This window comes from Hyperolius riggenbachi, chromosome 11 (genome assembly GCF_040937935.1).
Source record: "Hyperolius riggenbachi isolate aHypRig1 chromosome 11, aHypRig1.pri, whole genome shotgun sequence".
Taxonomy (NCBI): Eukaryota; Metazoa; Chordata; class Amphibia; order Anura; family Hyperoliidae; genus Hyperolius; species Hyperolius riggenbachi.
In genome coordinates this window covers 71,197,344-71,212,702 of record NC_090656.1, presented here as the reverse complement: position 1 = coordinate 71,212,702, position 15,359 = coordinate 71,197,344, and the positions used below count along the sequence as shown (strand labels likewise).

General features: G+C 40.2%; 1 long non-coding RNA gene across 1 annotated transcript in view; it reads right to left on the bottom strand.

Moving 5' to 3' along the window:
• Nucleotides 1-5,645, bottom strand: part of LOC137538413 (uncharacterized) — a 20,512-nt gene extending 14,867 nt beyond the window's left edge. The window contains exons 1-2 of the long non-coding RNA XR_011024779.1: nucleotides 5,542-5,645; nucleotides 1,007-1,180 (exon numbers count right to left, since the gene is read on the bottom strand). This is a non-coding gene — a long non-coding RNA (uncharacterized lncRNA). The remainder of the gene's footprint in view (nucleotides 1-1,006; nucleotides 1,181-5,541) is intronic.
• Between the last annotated feature and the right edge of the window lie 9,714 nt (nucleotides 5,646-15,359).

The window sequence follows — 15,359 nt, the reverse complement described above, 5'->3', positions numbered from 1 at the left end:
AATCCTAGTTACAAAGTTACAAATCCTAGTTACAAAGTTACAAATCCTAGTTACAAAGTTACAAATCCTAGTTACAAAGTTACAAATCCTAGTTACAAAGTTACAAATCCTAGTTACAAAGTTACAAATCCTAGTAAGCCTACACTATGTTCTCTTTGGCTTCACTATATTCTGGGAGGACCAATAATAATAATAATAATAATAATAATAATAATCATAATCTTTAGCATAACTGTGAAAACTACATTGTCAAAAAATTGGAACACAGAAGCAACAAAAAATATTTAAAAATATTACCAATAATATGCAGAAGGGAACCCCCCCCCCCCCAAAAAAAAAAAATAAAACCCCCGCAAAACTTTAAGAACAGTAAATGAATAAGCAAACAAACTACCGTATATTCCGGCGTATAAGATGACTGGGCGTATAAGACGACCCTCCAACTTTTCCAATTAAAATTTAGAGTTTGGGAAATACTCGCCGTATAAGACTACCCCTCTTCCAACGCACACCAAATTAAAATAAAAATAAAAAAAATCATATACTGGTGCTGTGTATGAACAGATACTGGTGCTGTACTGTATGTGTTACCAGCCAGTATATAGTCAATTGACTTGTTGCATTGGTCAACTCTCCTTAAGTAGACTGGTCAGCTCTCCTTGTCTACCTGCTTATCAGAGCGGTATGTAAGAATAGATTGCGCTCCCTCAGCACGGAGATCTGAGAGGCGGTAACAGGATAGGACGTATCACCCGGCATCAATGACACCCGGCGTATAAGACGACCCCCAACTTTTCTGAATATTTTCAAGGGTTAAAAAGTAGTCTTATACGCAGGAATATACAGTAAATTAAAAAAGTAGAATGAAGTAGAAATTAAATGGTAAAAAAAATAATAATTTGCTTGTGGAAGTTTCACCCAAAGCAGTGTCATACTTCTTCTTCCTCCTGAAAAGATAAAGGAATGAAAACAATTAGAATCTTTTGTCAAGTTAATTAAATTCTACCATGTGTAGTAATCTCCGAGGGTTTGGTGTAGTCGAGGTAGGGCAATGAAAGAGAACATTCTTCTTTGTATAATCAGGATCACTGAGCCTGGTAACAGATGAAGCCTCTGCATGCTGATGGATACTCCACGCTAATTTATTGCTCGATGAGGTGAACTCTTGAATTCTTCAGTCCTATTGAAAGTCAAGAGCCTCAATAAGAATGTAAAACAGAGCCATCTAAAGAGAATTAGGAGAAACGAGTGAGCTGAGCAGCTAAAAAAACATAAAACGAAAGGGATGTCCTAAAGAAAAATGGTAATGCGCCATCAGCCAATGTGTCTTTCACAACAAACTCTTTCATCTCAGTCATTTACAGGATCTGAAATGGTTTACCCATAATTCATCATATTCACATATTGCTTCAAGGCAGGTGATGTCTTGTGTATCAGCATGGTACTATTTTAATTTTTTGTTCTGTTAAAGGACTACAGTAAAAGTCTTCTGTTTAAAGTTTGGCTAGATTGGATATGGCATAAGATTTACATCTCCGATCTACAGACTTTATATTACGTATTTAGTTTTTTTTTTTATTTTCTAAAGTCAGTGTTTTAATACTTTCAAAGCTATCAGTTTGGTTTGACTAATTCCCTGAGAACGAAGCTGCCTATCATGACCCTTTATGCTAAACTGATCCCGATTTGACTGGATTTGGATCATATAGTGATCAATACCTTCCCTACAGGGCATCCTCTGTCTCAATACATTTCAACAGAAATCTACAGGACATCGATCACACTGCAAGCATTGTAGTGCTTGATACAGTGTGGCACTATGGACCTTTAATCCCCCAACACTGCTGCAATAGATGACCACCCAATTCAATCAAAATGATGGAATGGAAGAGAAAAATCAATACATGTATGGCCACATTTAGTCTGATGTATTTAAAGGGAACCGGATGTGAGAGGGATATGGAGGCTGACATGCTTAATTCCTTTTAAATCATGTACATTGCCTGGCTGTCCTGTTGATCCTCTGTCTCTGATACTTTAAGCCATAGACCCTGAACAAGCTCATAGATCAGATGCCTGTGACAAATCTGACACGATTAGCTGCATGCATGTTTCGGGTGTGTGATTTAGTCCCTACTGAACAGAAAGATCAGCAGGACTGCCAGGCAACTGGTATTGTTTAAAAGGAAATAAATACGGCAGCTTCCATAGGTCTCACACCTCGGGTTCCTTTTAAATGACTGAGTGCTTTAGAGTAAGAAGAGGCAGCTGAAATGACAAAAAATTGGTAACAATAATATATTTATAACGATAACTATAGTTATAGTTAGATTACGAACTATAACAAGACTATAGCGTGATTGTACTGTGTTCTGAAAAAGTATCAGCTTGGACATTAAAAAAACAACATGCTTTCATTGGTGCATGGTATAAATGTTAATCACCATATCATAATAGATTATGGAGTACTGGGGAAAAAACACAAAGACAACGGGAGCCCAAATGGTGCAGTATGTCACAGATAGATGAATGTATGGAAAAAAGATGTTCGACAAAGGAATACGCACAAAGGTGGGTTGCATAAGGGGCAACCGACCACTCAGGCAGGTGGAGTGTCTTAAACCTGACTCCACTCAGGTATACCAGCAATCTTGGGGGCGGTGGCTCTTGAAAAATCTCATGCACTTTAAACCTTGTGGGGTGGTGGAATTCCGCCTTGGGTTAGGTGTGTGGGACTCCCCTCACTAAAGAGCGGAGGGAGTAAGGTACAGCAGGAGATGAAGAGGCACCCAGTGGGTTTATAAAACACTTTAAAACCAATAACATTTAAAAGGATGAGGTGACTTACCTCATAGACGACAACTCACTTTAAATAGAACAGTTTAATAGTAATAAGTACAGGCAACACATTTCGTGGGATCTAGCCCACTTCCTTAGGCCAAGTAAAGTGCCGCTCTATATGCAAAGCCACGTTTGGGGCACCTCCAAATGCGGCTTTGCGTATAGAGCGGCACTTTACTTGGCCTGAGGAAGTGGGTTAGATCCCACGAAATGTGTTGCCTGTACTTATTACTATTAAACTGTTCTATCTAAAGTGAGTAATCATCTATGAGGTAAGCCACCTCATCCCTTTAAATTTTATTGGTTTTAAAGTGTTTTATAAACCCACTGGGCGCCTCTTCACCTCCTGCTATATCACAATAGAAAATGTCACTGTCAGTTGCTATCTACCTATTATATTAGTACTATTGTGCTTTAATATAGTACTGACATCTTCTGCAGCACTTTACATGGTGCTTAGTCATGTCACTAACTTTCCAGAGAGGAACTCACAATTCAATCTTTATATTATTATTATTATTTATTATATTATTATTATTATTATTTAGTATTTATATAGTACCAACATCTTACTCTGTGCTGTGCAGTATACAGGGGCATAACAATAGACCCTGTAAGGGATGCAGTCGCAGGTGGGCCCAGAAACCACAGAGGCCCCATTCTTAGAGACAGACAACTAAGGGCAAGGAGAAAAAAACATTCTGCTCTCTGCACAATTGTTCTAATGGCTGCATCTGCTCAGCCACTGATAAGGAATCATACAAAGTTTTGCAGACAAAGATTTGTAGCCAGTCCCTATTCTGTGTGCAGCTGGCTCTTGTGTACAGAGTGCTGTGTACTGTAGTGATGCTGGTAACGGCTGCAGAGCCAGTTTTGCGCCATTAATGTGTGAAAATATACACATTTTATCACAGAAATTAATGTAATTGCTAAAGAAAATGCGTGTAGTTCTTCACTGCTGTCTGTTTTTATATGCATGGGGGGGAAGGGGGGTGTTTGGCAGAAGGGGGCCCCATCCAAAGTTTTGCAGGGGGGCCCAGTGAGTTCAAGTTACGCCCCTGGCAGTATATGCAGTATATTGTCTTGTCACTAACAAAGGAGTTCACAATCTAATCCCTACCATTGTCATATGTCCATTTATGTATGTATCATGTTGTGTAGTCTAAGGCCAATTTAGGGGGAGCCAATTAACTTAGCTGTAGGTTTTTGGGATGTGGGAGGAAAACAGACTGCCTGGAGGAAACTAACGCAGACACTGGGAGAACATACAAACTACTTGCAGATGTTGACCTCGCTGGGATTCGAACTGGAGACCCAGCGCTGCAAGGCGAGAGTACTAACCAATATGTCACCGTGCTGCCCTCATAGACTAAACCTGCACCTACACGCTATACTAAATTTGTCCGAGGCTGCCGGTCATGGCCACCTTGGCTGAGAAACCAAACTTGTTTGAACATCCGGAATGCCAGATATTTACAGTAAATGCCAGTGATCTTTCTTTCTTCCTTACTCTCCTCCCTACTCTGGGAGATTCTGGGCTGACTGGCCTGGCTGGCTGGTGGTGCATGCAGTGTACACATGTGCAGGAGGCTGAACTTCAGAATGTTCGGCGTCACCATTGCTATGGTGCTGCTTTTCGCAAGGTGGTTTGCAGTGCACTGTCCTCTGCTACCCAGCGTGCATGCAGGAGATGCAGACATGTGGGGGGCAGAGCTACAGATGATCTCAAACTCAACGGCAGCCATCACATGGGGCCAGACAGCCAGTGAGGGAGGAGTTAGGCTAACTCCTCCCTTACTGGATGCCTGGCCACATGTGATCCCCTGCTGGACTGGTAAGCATCTGTTGTTCTGCTCCTCTTGCAGGGACACCAGAAGGACAAGACAAGACAAATAGCATTTATATTGCACTTTTCTCCTGGCAGACTCAAAGCACTTGAGCTGTAGTTACTAGGGCGCACACTATAGGTAATAGCGGTGTTAGGGAGTCTTGTCCAAGGTCTCCTTACTGAATAGGCACTGCCTTGCTGAACAGAGCTGAGATTTGAACCCAGGTTGCCAGTGTCGAGGCAGAGCCCTTAACCATTAGCATCAGCCACTGCAGGAGAGCACACTGCAAACCGCCTTAGCAACAGGGGACAGTGGCAGCCACATGTTCGGGGCACATTTAACAGGATCCCAGATCTCCAGTGTGTGTGTGTGTGTGTGTGTGTGTGTGTGTGTGTGTGTGTGTGTGTGTGTGTGTGTGTGTGTGTGTGTGTGTGTGTGTGTGTGTGTGTGTGTGTGTGTGTGTGTGTGTGTGTGTGTGTGTGTGTGTGTGTGTGTGTGTATCACAGGATTCCTGTGTCTATTCATTATATGCACTATAATAGTCTTTGTAATAGGAGCCCACCTGCTTAGAATTCCTGAGTATGGCTGGTTTAAATTGGAAGCAGAGGCAGCAGGCTGAATGGGTATTTTTCTATACACTTAATGGTGACAAAAAGGTATAAGGCCTGGAAGAAGCAATGAATGCTCTTGTTTTTGCTGAATAAGTAGGTTCATAGGGCCTTTTCATGAGATATTAATTATTTAAACCCCAGTCCCTGTTGCAGACAAAGTTTTATTTCTTGACTTTTTTTCCCCTGTGTTAAAAGTGATAGGAATGCCATTATGCCACCAGTGAGCTGCACTTGGCACACAAAAGCATTCTGTGAAGTACCTTGCTCCTTTCTTCCTTCCTGCGCCCTCTCCTGTGTCATTGATTGACCTCTGTTGTCCAGAGAGTGGAAAGGAGGTTATGGAATTGTAGTGGGTGGTCTGCTACAAACCTGAAAAGTACAGAGACAACTCATTGAAATAACCCTTCTATTGTGACATGGCTGTGTGTTCAAACACTTCTAGTTGTTGAGTCATTCACAGAGAATGGAGTCTACAACTCATCTGGCAACCAAATGCTTCAAAGAAGCTTAGAAATATCATATAGAGGGTTGGCTGGCCCAGCACACAGACATTCAGACTGTCATGTTCATATTCTATTATGTCTGCTGCTGTTGTGTCTGTTTTTTAAAATAGGGAACAGTTGGCAATTTTTGTATCATTTCTACGTAGTCACATCTCACAGTTGGTCCTTTTTATAAAGATTTAAAGTGGTATTAAACTCTGACATGATATTCAATGAAAATGTGTTTTTTCTACTTTTTATAACCCATACAATGATCATATTTGCTTTTGTGCACAAGTATTATTATTTATTTAGAAATTACAAGTTCCCCAAGTTCAGTTTATTTGCTCTGAAAGCTGCCATTGCATTTTATTCATAAATGAAGTATTTATATATTGGAATGTATTCAGTGGTTATTTCTGAGCTGTGTCTGATCTGCACACGTTAGAAGAAGTTGCAGCACTGCCGGGGAATATTTACATTCCTCTCTTGTTACAGTTAAGTAACCGCAAGATAATGTTATCACCCCTTTGGATTCGGATCTCACTGCAGGGAGCTTTCCATTGAAAAAGTAAGTCCTGCGTTTAACTGTTTAAATGCTGTTCTGCTTAAAAAAAATTGTGGTAGTATATTATATGCTGTAAATAATCGTTTTGAGCAAAGAAGAAATGCTGAGTTTCATACCACTTTAAATTGGATCTTTGAGATGTGATAGGTGTTGCTGTTTGCACTAGGGTTGAAGTTAAAATTGTCATGAATATTGGTCATTATTTTAGGTAAATCTTGAATAGTTATGTGCATGATCAATTTGACATTAAACCGGTCCTTTTCAATTTGGTGAAATGGAAAAAGTATGTTTTTGGGGGGTTTGAGCGGGGAGGGGGCTGTGGTGATCAGGTGATCCATCTTCTGCAATTGGGTACCACAGAAAGAAATGGGCGCAAATGAGACTTTAAACAATTGTGGTAATTAGCAGGGGAGTCTATAGGGATCTGAATGATCGCTCGTTCAGTGATCCGACTTGATGGTCACAATCATTGTGCGTCACTAACCACAATCACGGAAATGTACCCACAATCACAGAACTGGGAAAACTATAGTTTGTAATGAAAAAAGTCACTGAAAAAAATGCTACAAAAAACACCCCGTGGGTACCAACCTTAAGATTAGGGGTAAAACAAAATATGAAAAGATAGCTGCGCTTAATTAATGATAACTTCCAGGGGCGGGTGCCCTTTAAGGTAAAACAAAAATGCTGCTCCACGTTCCTTCTGGGATGGTAGGCATAGGCAAGGTGTGTGGAACAAAAATGTGGGAATGGAGTGCTTTATAGCGCATTAAACTTTTTATTCAATAGTAGTAATTAAAATTGCACTTACAAGAAAGTTGTAAACATCAAGCATTTCGCACATGATTGTGCAGAATCCAGGTCTCCCTTGGGTATTTATATCCTAATGGTTTCCCCTTCACTCCACTGTGGTCAGCAATGTCGCTTTCAGATGTCTCACAGGTACTCTCCGGTGGAGGTAGGACAACCCGGAAGTTTTGTGTACCAAATGCGTCAGTACACGTTTCGGCATGCAACGCCTTCATCAGATGGAGGCATTGCATGCCGAAACGCGTAATGACACATTTGGCAAACAAAACTTCTGGGTCGTCCTACCTCCAGTAGAGAGTACTTGTGAGAAATCCAGGAAGACCTGGGCCCATATGCCATTAATTTTTTCACCTGAGTTATCTCCTAGGAGATAATTTTCATGTCCTCTGCAAACTACATTTTCAACATTTTTCAATTGAAAAAGTACTCAAAATTTGGTGAAAAGGTGTTATCAAATAAATTTTGAGTGTTTTCTTGCTTGCTAGTGACTTGGCATGTTATGACAAGTAAAAATATCACCTAGGAGAAAACTAGGGAGAAAAAGTGAATCTCATATGGTCCCTGGATTCTGCACATTCATGTGCGATATGCTTGGTGTTTGCAACTTTCTTTTATGTGCAATTTTAATTACTGCTATTGAATAAAAAGTTGAATGCACTATAGAGCGCTCCATTCCCACAATTCTTCAGATTAGAGGTCCTGGGGTAATCCAAGTATTACAGTCTCAGTACTTGAATAACAGGCATCCAGTTTTATTGTCCCAAACCTATTCATTTGTCCAGAACAGCTTACTCACAGACGCTGTAATTACTGCCATGCTTCTCTGCCTCTGTAAGCACCGCTGTACTAAGAAACAGCGCCACTGCTCAAATGTGCCAAGGGCTAAAACCTCCATCATTTTGCACTGATTTCTATTTACTTCTCTATTCATTCATTGTGTTTACTGTTACATACAACACCTATTTTCGTCTGATTACAATGCTGCATTCAGCGCCGCAGATTTATATGTACAAGTCATCTGTGTAAATATCCTGATTTATGGCTTGGTAGAGCACTGACGAGCTGCAGTGCATTCTGGGTAAAGACACCCTTTGTGTATTTTTATAAGCATGGATTTAAACAGTTGGCAGCCTTTCAGGAGGACCATATGGTTTTTGCTTTAAATGTAACCATAAAAGGAATGACAAATGGAGTTTTGAGGAAATCTGATATTTCTTGGTTTTAACTTGGCAGACAAAATATGATCTAGTTTTGGCTTTTATAAATGTTTGCCTGAGACTTCAAAGGCTGAGAAGCCTAACCTCAGCATCAGCTGTATGAGGGTTTTTTTCCTTATCCTTTTTAGTTTTAGTTTTATTTTAAAACTCTAGAGGTTACTTTGGAAGTTTGGTTTACTTGCTGATATAAGGCATATGTTTCAAAGTGCAGGATTTATATATTGCAGGCATTTAATTGAAGCTCACTCATGCATGAAAACTTAAAGGATGACTCCACGTCTTTTTAATTAAAAGAAATAGTATTTTGGTGCTACACAACCATTTTATTCTGCATCTCCTATAACTTTCTAAGGGCTCTTTCATATGGACAACTGAAGGTGGTGAATTCACTGCCTGTCAGCTGCTCTCTTGCACTGCTAGGACACTTGTTAATGCTCGGTACCAGGGGTAGACAAATGCCCCAAGGAATCACATCTGGGCATGGCCATGCTCAGACGCAACGTGCCCCGGCTCTCTGCCACCAGTTAACACCACCATGTATCAAGCACTGACATATGGTGTTACAAATGCTGCCATTCAGCTGCACCTTAATTGCACTCGAATGACACTCATGGGTGGCAGACTGGATGCTGATGTGCCCATCAAATGTACAGTAGAGCTTTCAGTCTGAAAGAGGCCTAAGACCTCTTTCCCATGGACTGCTGCAGCTGCTGCTGGGGACCTGCTGGTTGCTTACAACTGTGCTTGGCAGGGACAGTAAGGAGGTATCTGCAGCATGGATGCACATCTGAGTGCAGGTGCAGCCACACTGACATGTAGCAGTTCTCTGCTTCTGAGGAAGGGCAGAAATACAACCCTAGGAGCCCAATTGCATGGGGCCCCTTAGGATTCCATGCTTCCCCCTCTCCCACTCGAGGTTTGGCCAATGTAGCTGTAAATAAATTTAAATCTCAATTTATGTCACATTATCGGGAGCCAGTGGCATACAGTATATGCAGCATGTAATGTAACACAGACAGAAAGTGGCAGGAAGTGGAGAAGATACATTGTCAGAAGTGGCCATTTTTACTACCCCTGACTGAAGCAAATCCTGATGTAATTTCCTCCCTTACTATTTATTTCTCCTAAAATCAGCACTGTAATATCTGGCGTGCTTTGTAAACACATGTGGGCACAGCATAGATCCTATTTCAGCAGCTTCTGCAGAGGGTTGAGGTGTATTTCCCTTCTCAGCCTCATGTCATGCAGAACTGCCCTCAGCCAATCAGTGAGGAACAGGAATGTGGGAGGGGAGATAACATGCTTCCCCTTCCCTCAGCAATGCACCAAGCCAGCCTGACTGAGATAAGATTCATTATAGCAGAAACATTTATGATTATATTGGAATACTTGCAACTCAGGGTCAGGATGTAGACTAGTTAATAAACACAGAGCAGTGGTTAAATGAATTTGATTTTTTGGCTGACAATCCTGCTTTCAAAGTCCTTAGCAAATACAAGATCGTGACATGGCTTATTGCCATATTACGAAAGCATTAGACAATCTTTCAGCTTCTGTCAAACTTGCAGACAGATGGCAGATTTTCGAAGTGACATCTTTTTTTTTTTAAAAATATAGTGTTTGTAGTCTACTCAAATATTAAAAGTTGTGGGGAAAAAGGCAAGAAAGGGCTGCTTAACTAGACAGATTCATCAATCTGGATTTAAAATCCACTAATGCTACAGCAATGACAAAAGGAAAATTCAATAGCAGAAGTAAAAATAAATGCGACTCTGGGTCCATAACCTCTAACTTAATCCTTGCTACACATCTAAATTCTGAGGAACATTTAATGTTCTTCGGATTTTCTTGCCTGGATTTATTTATATATTTTAGTTTTCTTTTCTTTAAAAAAAAAAAAGAAAACTGATAAGCAGATGGAAAAACTTGGTTTTTGTAAGTTTAATAGGACCAAGCATGGAAAAAGCTTGAAAGATTCTCCTGCTAGCGGTTCACAAATCTAGAAAAACGCAGACAACACCATTCCATTAGCCCCAGGCAGGACTGAAGAAATAAATGATTTTTATGTGGACATGAAAGCAATTTCCCATCATATCATATTAGCAATCTATTGTATTAGTTTGTATTTGCTCCGCTACAGAGGACTGCACTTGGACTATACCACAATGAAATGATAAAATTCCAAAATCAGAAGCCAACTCTTCAAGCAGGCATCTTCCTTATAGTCTTCTACAGAAAACTTTAAAAAAGAAAAGTGCTCAAAGCTGCACTTCAGGCAATATGCACAAATTACCAGTAGGACAAAACAGGTAAAATGGGTGCTGACATAGGCACCTATGTTAGTAGCTGCAATTAGCTGTAATTGGGGATCTATGAAAACTGTGGTTACGAATAGTGGGTGTGAACATAGGAACCCAAAATAAAGTTAGGCATCGGGGGTTCTCCTCATCACCTAGGGGTTACTTAGGGTAAGGCATCACCGAGGGTGTTCTTAGGGTTACACATTGCAAGGCGGAATCGGTTAGGGCTAGGCATTGAGAGGGAAGGCTCGTGTGAAGATGAGGCTAGGTTAGATCATAGTAAAGAATTACTAATATTTTACTAGCAGAATTAACTAGTAGAATATCAGTAATTTTACTGATATTCTACTAGTGACTAGCTCTGGCCCTTTTTTAGTAGGGAAAAAAGTTATATTTACATCTCCCACTTTATCCACCACTACAGTATATCTATGTCCTTTGTGACTTCAGCTAAGCCACAAGTCAGTAGATATATGTCTTGTACAGAAGCAGCGGTGTGCAGGATTGGGCGTGCTCCTGTGCTCATTTCTGGCACTATCTGATGCAGCGCTAATTGGTAAATGGGAATATATGTTTCCTGAGCTAATGAGATTGATTTTTACCATTAAAAATACTTTATTTTCTCAGTTCATAGTGAAAAATACACTCTGTAGCATTAATTCAGAATCACATATCTTCACCATAAATTGTGACAGGAACATAATCTAAATTTTGTGATAAGCGGTAACAATAGCCAAACAAAATTTGTGTTTTTTATCTACAGTAGCACTTTTTACTTTTAAACTGGAATTGGTAAAACTGAGAAATAATGTGTTTTTTTCCATTTTTTTTCCTTGTTTTCCCATTAAAATTCATAGAAAACAAAATTGTTCGAGGAAAAAAATGGCATACAATGAAAGCCTACTGTGTCATATTGAATGTACATATCTTACAATGCTTGTTACCAATCATTCTGGAATACCAGACCCGTGGACTAATGTTTACTCAACAAATGTATTCATAGCTGTTTAAAATATTATTTTCATCTAGACATTATCTTCTCATCATTAGTCTTGAATGGTCAAAAAATGGCTATTCCTGGTGTCTGCCTCTGGCCCCATTCCCATGTGATTGCAATCTGTTCCTCCCCCCCTGTCCAAGGAGACTATATGCTGTATTCTCCACCTGTCCATCAGTCAGTGAAGCAAGGACTTGACAGCAGGGCCGGGTCGAGGCAGAGGTGAGAGAGGCTCCAGCCTCAGGGCGCAGTGTAGGAGGGGGCGCACAACTAACTCAGCTATCATTCGCCTATTGTGTTTGAAACAGAGAGAAATCAGAAAAGGGGATACGTGGCAGTGACTGCAAGCCAGATAACTAGAGATTAAGGTGTTGGGGGCCCTGAGCACCTCTTAGTCTAATAGCAATCAGTGTGTGATAGCTGGGGTGGGAGGGATGGAAGGGCGCACTTTGGTGTCTCAGCCTTGGGTGATGGAGAACCTTGTCCCAGCTCTGCTTGACAGTATGGTGTCCATTGGGGTTCTCCAGCGGTTTCCCTGTATCCTGCATGGGATATCTTTGCTTCTGTGAAAGTACACATTCTTAGGGCCAAGGCAAGTATAGAGGAGGCCTCCACAGACACCAAAGGGAGGTGAGGGGCTGAGGTGAACACTGTATGTGACCCAACCTGGTTCGAAATGAAAATATTCTTAATTCACATCTATTTTAAGATTATTTGTGGTTCACAACCAGTATCTTCACAAGTTGAAAGCTGTGTTGTTTTGCCTAAAGCTGACTAGGATGGAAACGGTGTCACTTTTTTTTATGGAGGAGTTGTTCAAACGCACAATCATTGCCATGATTATGCAAGATAAATTTGAATTTGTGAAACTACTAAAGGACCACTGATGGTCTTAAAATAATCCAGGTAGTGAGCATAGAGGATACAAACATTTAATTTCTAATTTTAGACAAGCCAGAGATTTAATAACAAAGCAAAATTAAAGTGAGAGCTGGCCTCCTGAGCATCCCCACTCAGTCAATTAAGCCATTTGTCATGTAAAAGAACCAATAAGCTGACTTAAAAAGATAAATTGGACATCCTCTAAGATCTATTATAATTTCCATTTCAAACTACGGAATGTATCTATGGAATTTTTTTTCGTACATTTTTCAACAGAAGTAACACCTTAGCTTGGTTTGTATGCTCAGGTTTACATCAGGGCCACATTAAGGGATAGGTAAGTATACATTTTCTCCCTACTTTTAAATTTGACATGGTGCACTTTGTAATTCTTCAAAGTGGAATACTCTCTAAATGTAAATCAATCAAATACAGCTAAAACTGATCAGAACTAATGGCAATGGGCTGACATCCTGGTAGCATGTACCCACATTTGGAAAAAAAATAGGGTACCAAAAAGGGATGGAGAAGAAATATGAGATAGAGAACAGGAAGGAAAAAAATGCCACAAATAAAAATGTAAAAAAGAAAAAAAAGAAAGAAAGAAAGAAAGAAAGAAAGAAAGAAAGAAAGAAAGAAAGAAAGAAAGAAAAAAGAGAAAAGGTTAGAAGTCCCTACAGCCTAGACAGCACTGGTTAATCCAGGTTAAGATGTTCTTATTGTATCTAGGGATGTCAGGACTTTTGAAACATCATGTTCATCAAGATTCTCATGAGCTTTTCATTAGTCATGAAAAAATACATTATGCAGGAGAACAGAGGCACCAAAAGGATAAAAGGAAGCTAAATGAGCTTAAAAACAAAACAAATTCTTGGTAAATAGAGGAGGTAGTGGTGGACTTACCTCCTCCAAGTAGACACACAACGTCTGTAGTAAAAACAGCCAATATATTTTATTTATAAACTCCAAATATGCAACACGTTTTGCAGGTTTGATCCCACTTCATCAGGCAATAACAACAGAGCAATAGCATATGTGGTCAGTAGAAGAGCCAGGCAGAGGTGTCTTGGTGTACCTTGTTTTTATGAAAAAATAAATGCGGTCCTTGACCTCTGAAATGGTTACCTGTATTTTTTTTTCCATTCTTCGCAATGGTCATTTTGGCCAATAAAAAAAGTAGTGTGGCTAACCTGTTTTGGGACTCAGTCCCTCTATCTACCAATGGAGCAGTGCAGTCATTTGGTCTTTGTGTGAAACAGAGAGTAGGAGGCTGTGGCAATCCTGCAATATTATTATGCTATGTCTTGTACAGTTTGATGGTTCTAAAATGCATCATGTTTGTTTAGTGTTTTGTTTAAATGTCATCTATTGTCACTTGGATCTTTTATTAGTTGTCCAAATCGACAGTTGTGGGGGATGTGTGCTTTGTGTCTGTAGCCTTATTTACATACTAAAACAATTACCATAAAGGTGCGTACACACGTCTGATTTTATGCTTTGATTGTCGTTCAAACCGGATAAACTGCTGCAGCCAGTGGGGCTCAGATACCCCCAATCTCGAATTTGAGTGACCAGAAATTTGACTCCGCCCACTTACAAATTGACTCGTGAGTAGAAAGGGATATGCGACTTGAGTGCCGTTTTGAGTCGAATAACCGCTTGTATTCACGAATCACGAGTCGGTATTTGTGATTAAAAACCTGCTGACTTTAACGGTTAATAGCAAAGCCCCCTTACATGCTAGAAACACCAAATTTGCCAAATATGTTAAGAAGAAGAGTGGGAAAAAGAGGGGGAAAAATCAAAAAGATCTTATAGTTTTTGAGAAAATCAATTTTAAAGTTTCAAAGGAAAAAAGTATACATTTAAATGCAGTAAATGACAGTTCTACTATTACCTGAGGTGGAGTTGCACTACTACCTGAGATGGAGATCTACTACTGCCCGAAGTGGAGTGTAACTACTGCCTGATATTTAGTTACACTACTGCCTGAGATGGAGTTATACTATTGCCTGATATGGAGTTTCACTACTGCCCGAAGTGGAGTTTTACTACTGCCTGATATGGAGTTGCACTATTGCCTGATATGGAGTTGCACTATTGCCTGATATGGAGTTGCACTATTGCCTGATATGGAGTTATACTATTGCCTGATATGGAGTTGCACTACTGCCTGAGATGGAGTTATACTATTGCCTGATATGGAGTTGCACTATTGCCTGATATGGAGTTGCACTACTGCCTGATATGGACTTATACTATTGCCTGATATGGAGTTGCACTACTGCCCGAAGTGGAGTTTTACTACTGCCTGATATGGAGTTGCACTATTGCCTGATATGGAGTTATACTATTGCCTGATATGGAGTTGCACTACTGCCTGATATGGAGTTGCACTACTGCCTGAGATGGATTTATACTATTGCCTGATATGGAGTTGCACTACTGCCTGAGATGGAGTTATACTATTGCCTGATATGGAGTTGCACTACTGTCTGAGATGGAGTTATACTATTGCCTGATATGGAGTTGCATTACTGCCTGAGATGGAGTTATACTATTGCCTGATATGGAGTTGCACTACTGCCTGAGATGGAGTTATACTATTGCCTGATGTGGAGTTGCACTACTGCCTGAGATGGAGTTATACTATTGCCTGATATGGAGTTGCACTACTGCCTGAGATCGAGTTATACTATTGCCTGATATGGAGATGCACTACTGCCTGAGATGGAGTTATACTATTGCCTGATATGGAGTTGCACTACTGCCTGATATGGAGTTGCACTACTGCCTGAGATGGATTTATACTATTGCCTGAT